The sequence below is a fragment of the Thalassophryne amazonica genome, chromosome 13, assembly GCF_902500255.1.
Source record: "Thalassophryne amazonica chromosome 13, fThaAma1.1, whole genome shotgun sequence".
Classification (NCBI taxonomy): Eukaryota; Metazoa; Chordata; class Actinopteri; order Batrachoidiformes; family Batrachoididae; genus Thalassophryne; species Thalassophryne amazonica.
The window spans coordinates 58,679,227-58,694,800 of record NC_047115.1 but is presented as its reverse complement, the minus strand read 5'-3'; the positions used below and the strand labels follow the sequence as shown (position 1 = coordinate 58,694,800).

Below are 15,574 nucleotides of genomic sequence, written 5' to 3'. Positions count from 1 at the left end.
ATATATCGCAGACGGAATTGGGTGAGAGTAGCTGTCCTACTTTGTGTGCATTTTCTAAAATCTGCTTCATTGTCTGTCTCACAAAGTAAAGCCTCATCAAATGAAAGATTATATGACTTTCAAAAGTCATGTTTATTAAAATAGGTTATGCCATTTTAAGTAACCCTTCCAGTTTTATGGAAATCATATCCTAAATTAGCTACAACAATGAGCTGCTGTCTGACTGGAGGATGGTTCATGACCCAATTTGAATACATTGCACCATGTAATGAAAGGCGCTTAAGATTTACATAATTGTTCATTGTTTCCAAGATTGACACTGTATTTTCGACTCATTAAAGTATGATTTCTGGTAATGGGCACCATGTCTTGTGCATAATCAGCTGAATGCATCATAAATGAAGCGATTGCATAACTTCTACATTTAAACAGAATTCTTTGGCATTGCCTCATATGTGTGTGTTAACAGAAGTATGAGGAATGCAGCTCTGAGTCAGCACAGTGGAATGACAAACGAAAGTCAAGACTGAGGTAGGATTACACACGGAATCATTTGGAAAAAACAGTCAGTGTCATCAGCCCAGAATGTTCTGATCTCTACTGTGCAATCAGACCATCCCTCAGGTTTCACCATGATGGATACTTTGCGTGCATCATGCTAGTTTCAGTTCTGCACATCTGTGTTTCATAATGTTTATGGTTTACCTTAATGATGTTTAAAAGAACACCCATTATTTTGTCACATGAGTGGTCCTGTGTCGAACTATGTGATGGATTTTGAGTTTTAAAGACAAGATTAATCTTTTCTGCTGAATCCATGTTGGGTCATTATTTTCTTTGATGGTCAAATTCTCAAACATCATTACAGTGGAACTGTAATTTTGTCTACTTTCCATGGCAGCATGGCAATGCACCATCAGGTAAACACTCCTGATCAGCTGGTTTGGCAGTTGTAATTACACAAAATCGTGGACATCAATAACATTAAATAATATTGATTTTAAAACAATACTGGAATGAAGTGAACCCAGTGGAAAAGTAAGGGAAAAGTGTTCTTTTTTTTAAAATTTAATTTAATTTTTTAATCTTTGGTTCCAGCTATTATGTTGGGGGAAATAGACAATGGTAACATAGTTTGTCAGATATTCCAGGCTCAAGTATGAAAATCACCCCTTCCAATTTTCAAACAGTTTAAGGCGATGGATCATTACAATAACTTAAACTCACTTTAAAGTTGGTGCCATTCCACCAGTGTAGACCAAACAGAAAAACATCAATGGCCTCCGATGAAGCACTACTGGAAGTATAAAAAAGTTACACTTCCTTGACCGGCTCCTTGAGGCTGGCTTCAAAACAGAGTACACTCCCACAGAAGTCCATGTTAAAATGTCCATATTTAGAGCAGACTGTAATCACGTTTACAGCCTGATACAAAATACAGTTTTGGTCTCTATAGTTTCCTCCTCCGTGACACCTGTACGAGGGAGTGAATATTTTAAACTAACTTCTTAATTTAAGATGTTTTTAGCCACAAAGTTGTTGTGCTTGGTAGTGCATTTAAATGATGACTCTGAGATTGTCAACATGGGTTTTTCTCTGCACCTTTACTGCGCTTTTGTTCTACAACAGTACCCACCAAGCATGCTGGGTAATGTAGTTCACATAACACCCAACAACACATCTCCTCCCTTTGAAGAAAAAATGACAGTTTTTGATAAAAAAAAAAACCTGAACACAAACATATAGCAATTTTTATTCCTCTTTTTTAACAGTAACAACCCGTCTCAACATCTCTCTATTAGTCTTTTCGATGCTCAAACATTATGCCTTGGTCTGCCAGGTGTCCTCACTGGCACTCCCGTAGAGCTGTTCCCGCCTGGCACAACAGGATCCGGCAGCTGGCCCAGTGGTGGTTCATCAGCCAGGTCATCTGTGGTGTTCACGCTTTCAAGTGCACTGTCAAGCTGTTGTACAGAACACTGACTTAACACTTCTGGCTTGATATCAACACAGTTTCTTTTCAGCAGTGTTCCACGATCTGTCTGGATCTGATATAAACGTGGTGCCGTATCTCTCTCCACCGATCCTTGGATGTGCCAGATGTCAGTCACGTGATCTTGAATTCTTTAAGTTGCGCAGTGGTTTAGTTCACCTGTCATGTTGCTGTTTTTGTTTCTGTTTTTCTCAGATTTTATCAGTTTTGACTTTGTGTGCTCCTTTTGGGCTCAACAGGTGTTCTGTTTGCTGTTGAGGTCGATACATCAAACATATTTCACATGAGGCTGCGGTGTGACTACTGTCTTGGTTCATTTGAGGCCAATACATAACCGCGCGTGCTCTGTGTTTGCATTTTTCTTCCCCCAATTGCCCTTCGTGTATCTTTTTTAGCATGTTGTTGCGCATTGAGGTTGGAATAAAAAATCTGTTGCCTTTAAACACAATGTCACCAACAACTGACAGCTCTGTTTTGCACGTCCAATACTCTTGCACTTGTAGCGGACATTCAAGATTCAAGATTCATTTATTAATGACCACACAACAAGTTGGTGGAATTTGTTTCCAGTACATCATGAAATGCTCACATCTCTGTGTCAACACACAACAAACAACCAATAAATAGACAAATACACATAGAAACATCAGTTAATGACTTGGTTTAGTGTCCGTACAGCTGTTGGAAAAAAGCTGTTTTGAATCTGACTGATTTCGTTGGCAGGGACCTGTAGCGTCTTCCAGAAGGCAACAGTGTGTGAATTTCCATACCGGACGATTATGGATGAGGTGAGAATGCTTTGACTGACTCTGAATTTTTTGAGTTGTCTGAGAAAAAATAATCTTTTATTAGCTTTTTCATGCACTTTTGGACATGATGGCGATCAAGGGTTTGTGGTCAATTTCCACTTCAACTGATTGTCCATATACATATTGATGGAAGCATTCACATGCATAGGTTGTGGCCAGCAGGTCTTTCTCAATCTGGGCAAAGTTGACCTCTGTGCGATGCATAGGCCACTGGTTGCCATGTCTCCTCATACTTTTGCAGAAGAACAGCTCCTAAGAAGAACAGCTCCTAAGCCATGTTGTGAAGCATCTGCGGAGATTCTTGTGTTCGGCCTTGGGTCATAGAATCGCAATACAGGCTCTGTGGTGAGTGTGTTTTTTAGTGTCTGAAAGCAATTCTCTTGTTCATGTTGTCACATCCACTCATTATTTTGCTCCAGAAGCATTTTCAGTGATGCTGGGATGAACTTTGCAAGATAGGTCACCATCCCTAATAAGAAGCATCTTGGCTCCTCCTTGTTCTGAGGTCTCTTCATATTTGCCATGGCTGACATTCTCGGGTCAGGACTCACCCCGTCTTTAGATACAACATCTCCAACAAAGGCAAGTGACTTGACAGTAAACTCACATTTGTCCTTGTTTAGTTTCAGGTTATTTTTCGTGTCTGATGAAGCACTTGTCTCAGCCACACATCATGTTCTTTCTTTTTGATCCCCAGATGATAATATCATCCATCACCATTGTAACTCCCGGTATGTTTTTGAATAGTGTGTGTATTGCCGTGTGGTAGACTTCTGGGGCTGACAAAATCCAGTATGGAAGGCGAAGAAATCGGTATTGATCCTCAGGTGTGTTAAAGGTGCATAGTCTCGAACTAGTCTCTTCAAGCTTCATTTGCCAGAACCCTAAGGATGCATCAAGTTTATTGAACCCCTTGGCACCGGCAAACTGGGATATTATCTCCTCACGTGTCGGTAACTTAAAGTGCTCTCTTTTCACTGCTTTGGATCTCTGGGATCCAAGCAAGTTCTCAATGGTCTGTTTTTCTTTTGTACTACCACTAGTGAGCTCACCCATTTGGTTGGCTCGTCAATTTTCTTTGACATTTAGCTTTTCCATGTGAGCTACTTCATTTTTGAGTCTTTCTTTCAACACCAGTGGAACCTTTCTGCATGCACTGCTGGCGTGACAGTCTTATCAATATGTATTTTGTGTTCACCTGGTAACTAGCCAAGTCCCTCAAAAACATCTTTGTACTCTCATTAGTGCATCTTGATCATTGCTGGGCTCTTTGGTAACAATAAACACTCTTGGCGATACAGCTGCCTTTAACTGGCATACTTTCTTCAGTGTATCTTGTCACCTTCATTTTCACAGGATGAATCTTGCTTTTCACTTTGAGTGTACTCAAGTGAAGTGAGCCCAAGTGAATCTGCTGAGTGTCCAATTTAAATGAAATTCTTCTTTCATTTACAATAATTGGTACAATCCATTCCTCTTTTTCACTTCATGCCTGCATTACATCAACAAAAAGTTCTTCCGTTCCTCTTTTATTGTGTGCACTTTTTTCTTTGTGACACTAGCTGTCCAGCATCTTGTGTAATGAGTCTTTTTAATCACAATTATTACATGTCTTTCCTTATGCAGGACACAATCTTGGAGCATGACTGCCTCCACATTTAGTGCATTTTATCGCTGCCTCTTTCTCATTCTTTTGTCTGGCATGGCGTTTCTTATGATGGTCAGTTGTTTTACTGCATGTAGGGTCATTTTTCCTTTCCTTTGCTCTTTTATTTGTGCATGAGAGCTCTGTGCAGCCCTGCACAAATCCACAGTCCTGTCTAATGTTAAATTTTTCTCACACAGCAGCCTTTCTCTTAATTTATTATCTGTAATTCCACAAACAGTGCAATCTGTTCTTAAAGTCTCCGAGGTCTTGAAACTCACAAGACTTGCTCAATGTGTGCAGCTCAGCTAAATACTGGTCAAATGTAATCTCCCGCTTCTTGTCACAGGAGAAAAACGTACATCTCTCAAATGTTATGTTTTTAGTTGGCACAAAGTATGCTTCAAATTTTTGCATCACTGTGTCCAATTTGAGATTTTCTGACTCAATCTGAAAGATATTAAAAATATCCAGTGTGTCTTCCCCTACCACATGAAGAATGATTGGAGCTAGCAGTTTTTCATCTCTCCCACCTGCTCCACTTGCAGCCAGATATATTTCAAATCTCTGTTTGAAATGTTTTCAGTTATCAACAAGATTTCCACTGAACTGCATCCACCCTTTTCAGGTTTCAAATCCCGCAAAACCTTGGAGAGGTCTCCGTGCTGCGAGATCTCAGTAACATTGAGAACTGCATCGAGATGCTCTGCTCACGCTGCACTTTAACCGCTGCACATGGACAACAGCATTAACATCGCAACGTAAAACAGTTTTTATATTATGCCTAAAACTCTCATGAATATATTCTCTGAGTTTATAGATGTTGTTATTGCGTTTGTTTTATGTAAACATGCGAGAATCACAGGCTGCCTCTCCGTTATTTTCAATGGGAGCTGCTGTGAGCCACGCTCGCTTCCTGATCATGTTGTTCTGGAGGAAAGTGAAGTTTGCTCTTTAACGTCTTGATATTGTTCTTTACAACACTGTTTGTCCTCTTTGTTCCAGACTAATATATATGTCTGAAATTCGGTTTCCGTTTATTAAATTCCACACAGATTAAACAGCAGACAAGGATTATTCGTGGTTTTAGCAAGTTTTCAGGGTATTGTGCATGCAGTTTCTTATTAACGTGACGAAAAACATAAAAAATTACATTTTTGTAGTATAATATTCATTTACAATTGTCATCATGTGGATTCTCTATGTTGTTTGACTGCAGTGACTCTCTGGCACGCAAGGGATTATGGGATACGTCAATAGGGCGAATGTTACGATTGGTAGTGCATTCAAATGACAGCTCTGAGGCAGTCAGTGTGGATTTCTCTCTGCAGCTTTACTGCTCCATTTTGTTCTACAACAGTACCCGCCATGCATGCTGGGTAACGTAGGTCACATAACATCCAACAACCCAGGCGTGGTCACTTTGAGTGACAGCAGCTGAGCAGAGCGTCTCTGCCTCTCACTGTGATCATAACTCTGTGTCCGCTCAATGCAATTAGTAGTGATTGTGGAGGCTGTGTCTGCTTTGTTTGGAGTATGTTATTGCAAACACCTGGAATAATATGGCTTATTGTGTGGTGAAAACGTTTTAATGGATCATCTAAGATGCCTCTGCTGCCGTATTCATGCTGAGTGAAACTCTCGGCAGATTTAATGTTGTATGCTAATAGTGTTAGCGCTTTAGCAGCTGTTGGTAGCTGCATCTATTAGGTCCTCTTAATGCACGATTACTGGGAAACTAAGCGGCTCATAACTTTCTTTCATAACCCGCAGTCCCCAGAAATATGATTTAATAAACAGTTGAACCAAGGTTAGCCTGTTAGCTTAGGTGGTAAGAGAGGGGAGTGTTCACGCTTCTTCCATCACAAACTGAGCCACCCATGCTCCACGTCTTTATGCATTAATAAGGTCATCATGAATCAGCGCAGCAGCTGCTGCCAAGATGGTGGCGCACAGACACGAGAACAGCCGATATGAAACACCAGTAGGATTTCTATACTGGTGTGCACGCAGGCTGTGTCCAGGCGCAGACACACTATGAGTTTAAATAATGGCGCACGTGTTCAGAAGTGTTCCATAAAGGTACTAGACAGTCTATTTATAGTGCAGAAACAGCTGTGTGAAACAAAATGCTCAGAGCCAACACCTGTCTGTTCAAGACAAGTGAAGACAGAATTGGTCTCCTTCAGTTTCATTACGTGTTGAAGGTTGTTTGCCAAAACAGTCAAGCAATCCACATGTGATTATTTAACCAGTTTGCCTGCATGAAACTTAGCCTTGTAACACACAATAATACATATAGCTGTAGGTAGTTTTTAGCTAGCTGCATGCTTTGTAGCTGCAGATGCTAAAGTTAAAGGTTGAACAAACATGTTGAGTCACGCATTGACACATGTAAAAAAATATATATTTCAGCCACACAATATTTGAGAATGATGTCCCTAAAATATATGCCAAAGTTTGCAGGGTTTTTTAATGTTCCAAAATTAATATTTAATAACTAACTAAATTTGAATCTGTCATTCATTTTATATACCTGCTTACTCCAGTTAAGGGTCATGGGGGAGGCGGGATGAACCCTGGACAGAACATCAGCTGTAGCATCTAATATAGAATAGAATAGAATAAAGGCTTTACATGTACCTACCTGAACAAAATCAGACATGTCCCACCACGTCAACATTGTTATTTAAACTAAAAAAAAAAAAAGTCTTCATTTGATCCCATTTCAAATTGAGGTTAAATAAATAGTGTTAACGCAAGTTGTTCATCTCCAATAAGAATAATTTATACTGCGTTAGAGTTGATGTATGACTACGATGGAGCTCAACTGTAGTCGTCAGCAGAGTTCATTTTACTGCAACTGCAAATTGTTCTATTAAAAGATGCCAATATGGCCCAAAATGGGATTTTATTTATTTATTTATTTATTTATTTTTGCGGTCCTCATCTGTACCTATCAGAAGCTAAAAATTCTTAGATGAATATACAGCAGTTTTTAATGGAGCGACTTATGGAATACCCACTGATTGCCATGGTTGCTGTGCTAACCCAGTGAAAACCAACTGTGATAATATTGTATCAAAGCCAAGTAAAATTGATGCCCAAGATGTTACCATACTGTGTTAAAAACCCATTAATCCCACTTGTGTCAATGCTTGCTATGGTAGAAGGCTTGTTGTGTGGCATTTAAACCTAAGAAAGCAATAATGTAACCACACGCTAGCATGTAACACAAATAATAAGATTTTGGCCTTTAATCACCAGGGAAATGGAGTCGCCACGGCACAGAAACGGAACAACTTACTGTCACTGTTATATGGCTGGGGGGGCCTGGCTGCCGGTTTGTTTGTCTTTTGGTTTCCTCCCAGGTGGCGTGCGTTTGGGACTGAGTGGCTGTGTTGCTGAGGCTGTCAGGACCTCACCCTGATCACCTGCGACTCGTCAGGACTCACAGCTGTAGTGCATCTGGATGGATTGGAACATGTTGGCATTTAAGACTGGAGTGCACAGTGTGTATTTGCCAGAGACTCGACCTTGTGACCAGACGGGTGAGATCGTCGTCTCGGGAGCCATCTCATCAGCAGCGGATGCTGAGAACGTCCAGGTTTGATGCACAGTCTGTGAAAGAGGAGGGGGTGAGGTCTCACGCTCGTCAGCACACTTCCTGAGGTACGTTAGATTTTGTGACTAACAGTTATACAGTCAGTAAATGTGGTGTCCCTCACACCTTATTGTATTGAGCTGTTTGTAGTCATGTATCAGCTTCCACTGCAGTGGAGTTTTGTGAACGGGAGGTTCCATGCCTGCAGGTTGGGAAGCTGATCAGTAATCAAGCCAGGAAGTGTTGCTGTTTGTACACCCTTAAGTGTTCTGTGTGTAGAGTGTGGACTCACATAATGGTTCCTTCTTTCACAGACTCGGTTGTTGCGGCCACCTGGGGGGTGTCGGCGGGGTCCTTGGGTCCGAAACAGCTTCTGGCTCCGGACCGTTAGTGCTGCTGGGAGCGCACCACGCCAGGCCGCACCTTTTTATTATATTTCACTGTTATGTATTAAATTCAGTTAGCCTTTGTACCGTGCTCTGCTTATTTCATACTGGGTCCTTCAAACGCTGGTCGGTTCTCCGAGCTGCGTCCGACACATAACAGTCAACTTATTTCCCTGAACAAGACAAAATAGTGTTATGTCAGCATGCAGAGGAATAGCACTAAATTGGGAACCCGAGAGGGACAAAATTTTGTGGAGGGACATTTAAGGGCAGGTGGGGGGTTGTGAAATTCCGGCTGTACCTGAGGCCTGGCGGATACATTATTATTCAGCACTGTGCTTTGATGTGGCGGCTGGGTGGATCTCAGGCAGCGGGTGAGAAACCGTTCTAATTAAAACAGCAACAATGCAGTTGGAGTTGCCCTGAAGAGAAACGGCGGCTTTGAAGAGTCACTGAGTGCCCCATTTAGAGCAGGCTGTCCACAGATAACAGCCGATATGTGATGGACTCCAAGGTATTTTTTTTTTTCCCTGCAATTCATGAAGCGGTTATTTTTTTCCTCCCCTGTCTTGCTTTATGTGTATGTGCTGAGTTCTTCGTGTCCTACTTTCCGGGTTCTTTGGTGGTGTTGTGGGCATGACAGCAGGACAGATTGAGATGGCTGCTGGGGCTTCGAGGGCCAAGTGAAGACAGGAAAGCCTGGGGGATCTCACTATGACAGGTAGACAGAAGAGGGATGGAACTTCATTATAAATGGTGCAGAAGGTGTTCTGAATATAAAATTAGTGTCCCCAGTCAGCCTAGGAAAAATATTTACACTTGAATATTTTACTCTGTTCTAATTGCTCATAAAAAAAAAAAACAAATTCAGACATCACGAGCCTCAGTAAAATAACAGAATCCAAATGTCCCCTCATCACCCTGCTTGTATAATGTGGATTTTCTTTTGTGCATAAAGCAATCATATCGACTGAGCAGTTTTACACTGAAAGCCACGAGTGGGCCGTGAAGATGAGTGATGCTTGGAGACAAGAAGCAGTTCAAAGCGAATGTCTGCACAAGAGAGAAGGGTCTAATTTTAACTTGGAGACAGAGAGCTCGTGAAGCAGCTCTGCGCCTGACTACAGCTCAATTATTCATCAACGCAAGAAGTCTCTACTAAAAAGCCTGACATGTTATTCATTTTGCTCGTCTCCCAAGCGTTTTCATTCAGACACAAAACCAGCCACCTACACACCGAACAAAGTTACCCCAACATAACCTTGCCTTGAGCCGTACCGTGCCTTCCAGGAGCTCTATGCTGGGGCAAACATCAGCAGAAAGACACACAGTGAGGTGTTAAAGAGGCACCGTGCAACTCTGGACATTTTTTTGTTGTTTTCTTGTGGGGGTTTTTTGGGACCGTATTTTTCTCTGCAGAGCTCGCCCTACAGCTCTGAGTACATATTTCACAAAACTGTCTAAAAAAACTCACTGTCAGCCCCCCCCCCATCCCTGTGCATTTGTTTTCAATGAAATTGCCGAGCACAGTCCATGGAGCAACCGCAAGAACGCCAGGTCTGCATCCGTTTTGCACACTTCTTTATCTTTCAGCTCTCACCATTCAAGAAAGCCGTGACCGAAGTTGACTCGTGTGTGACCCCTCAGTTGGTCACGCTCTTTTTCGTTTCCTCACTTCCTCTGACAATGGTTTTCTTTGCTTTTTCTCCGGCTCTACCATGACATGAACATGTAAGAAATAAAGCCATCATTGCCTAGTTCTTATAGCTGCTAGCTCGTCCATGCCTTGATAGGGGAGCGTGTACATGTTGTAGTGCCATAAAGCGGTTCGTTGTTTTCCTGAGACCTGAGACTTTATCCTTCAAAGGAGGTCGAGTTGATGCCCTGAAGATGCAAGGCTGTTTTTCACTACGAGACTCTAGAGTAGGGGTGGGCAATCATGTGCCATGAAGAACCGAGGACTACTGCAGGTTTTTTCCACGCTTTCCAATCACCTCAGCATGTGATTTCATTGGCGATCAGGTGTTTATGTTCAGGGAAGAATCTCATCAGCAACCCACCTTAGTACCTTAGGGAATAATAGGGAAAGCCAAAATAAATAATATTTATAAGTACTTCAATCAGCCCAGAAGCCTATGATGATTAACTCCTCTTGTATCTTTGTGCCTAATGATGTAAATGTAGTCTAGGACATATTCATTGACGTAAATGTTTGCGTATCCTTCCTCTAACTTGTCAAAAGAAAACTGACTGTAAAAGTGATGGTTTTGTCCTCATGTGTGGTATTTAGTTTTCCAGTACTCATGGCTCTCAAAATGAAGGGACTGTGTGTAAAATGGATGTATATTCCTAAACGGTTAATACAATATTTTTGTTAAATCGCTGAATTAAAGTTAAAAGTCTACACTATATAAGCGTAACTTGATTTTTCATTTTAACTCCATTCTGGTGATGCACAGAGGCTAAATCTCAAAAACACTGTAACTGTACAAATACTTATAGACTCCACTGTAAGCAGGTGTCAACCTAAATTGCATGTGAAAAATGTCCCAACGTAAACTTGCAGAAAATATTTGCAGATTATCCTAGCAAATATCTCACATCCTTCCACCCGTTGACAGATTGAAATAAAAAAAATGAATACATTTTTAAAAGAAAGACTAATTAGACTTAATTGGGATGAAAATTCACACTCAATTTACTGTATATATGATGAAATGCTGCTGCAAACCAAATACCTCCCTCCACCCACTATAACTTTTTGTTTTTTTAGGCATGGCGCCTTTGACTAAAGATTAGTTTCTCATTGTGTAAGTCTCAGATTGTGACAGATGACCACTCATGGTGACACCAAGCTGAACTCACCAAAGTTGATTATTTCACTGAAATAATTACTTGACCCCAGTTTGCACCTTTTCTGGTTTCTCCCTCCGTAATTTTCCGCAGACTGTACCCATCAAATCAACCAGCGCCACAGATCAGCATAAATTTTTGTGTCACTGCTATAGTTGTGTTACTCCAGAGGATACAGGTGAGCAGTATTTTATTCTTCAATGACATGAAAATCAATATTGAGATCATAAAGTATCTCATTGTTTGAATATTTTTTTCTTTGCATTTTAAAGCTGGAGTCAACTTCTGCTCCAAGTCAGAATCAGAATGCCTTTTATTGTCATTATACATTGGTACAGTGAGATTAGGGCCATCCAGTTGCAGTGCAATAAATAGAATTAAAAAAATAAAATAGTGCAAAAAAAAAAAGATAAAAAATAGTGCAAGAGTATGTATCAAAAACAAGATATAAAGAAAAGTTTGTTTAGTTGTGTTACTCCAGAGGATACAGGTGAGCAGCAGGGTTGGACTGGGAACAATTTCGGCCCTCGCATTTTTCCTCTGGACCAGCCCACTATTGGCCCGATGAATCCACCCCCAAACACGCACACCCACCTGTCCATACCGAACCACCATGAACAAATACTATACACCTAAACACCATGAAAACACACCTAAACACACACTTTCACTGTCAATTCACCTTGATCATAGTACAAAAACGCGGACCCGGCGCCACGAGGGGGCGTCCTGATAACATTAAAGGCAATTACATATTTTGACAAAATTACAAGTTTAAATGACTATATATATATATATATATATATAGATATAATATATATAATATATATATATATATAGATATATAACACATCATGAGGTTTATGTCACAGAAATCCTACTTTACAATCACACTGCAGTCATTGTTAAATTATTTCCTTTTTGCATTTTAAATAAACACTTGTATTTATTTAGTGTTGTTTTTTTGGTGAAATAAGATATAAATAATCTACCAGACTTCAAAAATATACAAGTTTACATGTTATTTATTGTCTAAAATAAATGTCTGAGGTTCCTTATGTTAAACAAGGAAATTATCTAATCTGAAAATACAGGTGGTTTTAATACAGATGAAAGGTTTCTAAAGAACCTATTTATTGATTTATTACCTATTTTAATTACAAGTGTTCTAAACCTTTTTTAACAGTAAGCAGAATTTTGGAGGTAACAACAACAAAAAACATCTCCAATGATTTTTCTTCAGAAAACTGCTCTATAATGAGCAGTCCTGTCACACGTTAATGTTTTGTACAGATCAGTGGGTTTCTGCACCAATCGGATTGGTCCAATCCATTTTGTACAAATCAGTGGTTTCTGCCACGAGTCTTCCGTGTTTTTCTTATTGGACAGTGCGAAGGTACGTCACAGCTCAGAGTGTCGAAAGTTGGCGCACCTCATCTCGACAGAACACCGCTCTGTGGTATGCAGGAGATCACTTGACCGAGCGTCTATACGTTCAAATAATAATTTAAAAAATCTGTCATCACTCTTCACTCTTATTCAGTCTCTTACAACGGTGCAGCGTAACTACATGAGCTTTCCAGGAGTGCACGTCTCCTCCGGTGCGCACTTTTTTGGGGGGGGGGCGACCCCGCCCCCCTGTGATTTTTTTTTTTTTCTGGCGCCGGGTCTGACAAAACGGAAGCAAAAGCACACAAGAGGAAAAAGTTTTTGTGTCTCCAAAGTGTGTGTGTGAGTGAGAGAGAGAGAGAGAGAGAGAGAGAGAGGTAATGTGTAACCACTGCTAGGATTCACACAGCAGCAAATTGAGCTGAAGTCCGTAGCTGTTGCATTTAAAGATTAACAAAAGTAAAGCACAGTTAATTAAGATAAAAGAAACGATTCCAACCTTGTATCAGTAGGACAGCCGAGGACTCAATCCATTCACAGGGGCGGGAGCGGCCGCCTGCTCTTCCTGCAATCTGATTGGCCACCTGTATGCTTCTCCATTGTCATTGGCTGTTGGTCATGTCAATCATTGTGCTCGATGTAAGTCTCCGTTGTGATCAAACGGAAACAAAACTGAAACCTAGAATAAGACTGCGCCGTGTATGAAACACTACAGAACTTTTATTTTGACACAAATTCAGGAAGTGGCTCTGCAGCTGCACCGATTAATTGCTGTAGCTTCACTCATCATGGACTTTCCTCGTGTTGACAGCAGCGCACGGTTCAAGAACACTGTATATTTCCATAACCTCTATAAATATGGGAGGGCCGGCCCACGCACGTCTAAACGTGCAGCGGCCCACCGGGCAAATGCCCAAAATCAGAGATTACCAGTCCGAGCCTGGTGAGCAGTATTTTGTTCTTTCAATGACATGAAAATCAACATTGAGATCATAAAGTATCTCATTGTTTGAATATTTTTTTCTTTGCATTTTAAAGCTGGAGTCAACTTCTGCTCCAAAGTCAGAATCAGAATCAGAATGCCTTTTATTGTCATTATACATTGGTACAGTGAGATTAGGGCCATCCAGTTGCAGTGCAATAAAATAGAATTAAAAATAAAATAAATAGTGCAAAAAAAAAATAAAAATAGTGCAAGAGTATGTATCAAAAACAAGATATAAAGAAAAGTTTGTTTAGTTGTGTTACTCCAGAGGATACAGGTGAGCAGCAGGGTCGGACTGGGAACAAATTTCGGCCCTCGCATTTTTCCTCTGGACCAGCCCACTATTGGCCCGATGAATCCACCCCCAACACGCACACCCACCTGTCCATACCGAACCACCAATGAACAAATACTATACACCTAAACACCATGAAAACACACCTAAACACACACTTTCACTGTCAATTCACCTTGATCATAGTACAAAACGCGGACCCGCGCCACGAGGGGGCTCCTGATAACATTAAAGGCAATTACATATTTTGACAAAATTACAAGTTTAAATGACTATATATATATATATATATATATATATATATATATAATATATATATATATTATATATATATATATAAACATCATGAGGTTTATGTCACAGAAATCCTACTTTACAATCACACTGCAGTCATTGTTAAATTATTTCCTTTTGCATTTATAATAAACACTTGTATTTATTTAGTGTTGTTTTTTTTGGTTGAAATAAGATATAAATCTACCAGACTTCAAAAATATACAAGTTTACATGTTATTTTATTTGTCTAAAAATAAATGTCTGAGGTTCCTTATGTTAAACAAGAAATTATCTAATCTGAAATAACAGGTGGTTTTAATACAGATGAAAGGTTTCTAAAGAACCATTATTGATTTATTTACCTATTTTAATTACAAGTGTTCTAAACCTTTTTTAACAGTAATCAGAAATTTTGAGGTAACAACAAAAAAACATCTCCAATGATTTTTCTTCAGAAAACTGCTCTATAAATGAGCAGTCCTGTCACACGTTAATGTTTTGTACAGATCAGTGGTTTCTGCACCAATCGGATTGGTCCAATCCATTTTGTACAAATCAGTGGTTTCTGCCACGAGTCTTCCGTGTTTTTCTTATTGGACAATGCGAAGGTACGTCACAGCTCAGAGTGTCGAAAGTTGGCGCACCTCATCTCGACAGAACACCGGCTCTGTGGTATGCAGGAGATCACTTGACCGAGCGTCTATACGTTCAAATAATAATTTAAAAAATACTGTCATCACTCTTCACTCTTATTCAGTCTCTTACAACGGTGCAGCGTAACTACATGAGCTTTCCAGGAGTGCACGTCTCCTCCGGTGCGCACTTTTTTTGGGGGGGGGACCCCGCCCCCCTGTGATTTTTTTTTTTTTTCTGGCGCCGGGTCTGACAAAACGGAAGCAAAAGCACACAAGAGGAAAAGTTTTTGTGTCTCCAAAGTGTGTGTGTGAGTGAGAGAGAGAGAGAGAGAGGTAATGTGTAACCACTGCTAGGATTCACACAGCAGCAAATTGAGCTGAAGTCCGTAGCTGTTGCATTTAAAGATTAACAAAAGTAAAGCACAGTTAATTAAGATAAAAGAAACGATTCCAACCTTGTATCAGTAGGACAGCCGAGGACTCAATCCATTCACAGGGGCGGGAGCGGCCGCCTGCTCTTCCTGCAATCTGATTGGCCACCCTGTATGCTCTCCATTGTCATTGGCTGTTGGTCATGTCAATCATTGTGCTCGATGTAAGTCTCCGTTGTGTGATCAAACGGAAACAAAACTGAAACCTAGAATAAGACTGCGCCGTGTATGAAACACTACAGAACTTTTATTTTGACACAAATTCAGGAAGTG

At 40.5% G+C, this 15,574-nt stretch overlaps 1 long non-coding RNA gene across 1 annotated transcript; it reads left to right on the top strand.

Moving 5' to 3' along the window:
• Positions 1 to 410: 410 nt before the first annotated feature.
• Positions 411 to 3,140, top strand: LOC117523217. The gene is made up of 3 exons (XR_004564445.1): positions 411 to 531; positions 2,717 to 2,781; positions 3,044 to 3,140. It is a non-coding gene; the product is annotated as an uncharacterized LOC117523217 (long non-coding RNA).
• Positions 3,141 to 15,574: the final 12,434 nt, after the last annotated feature.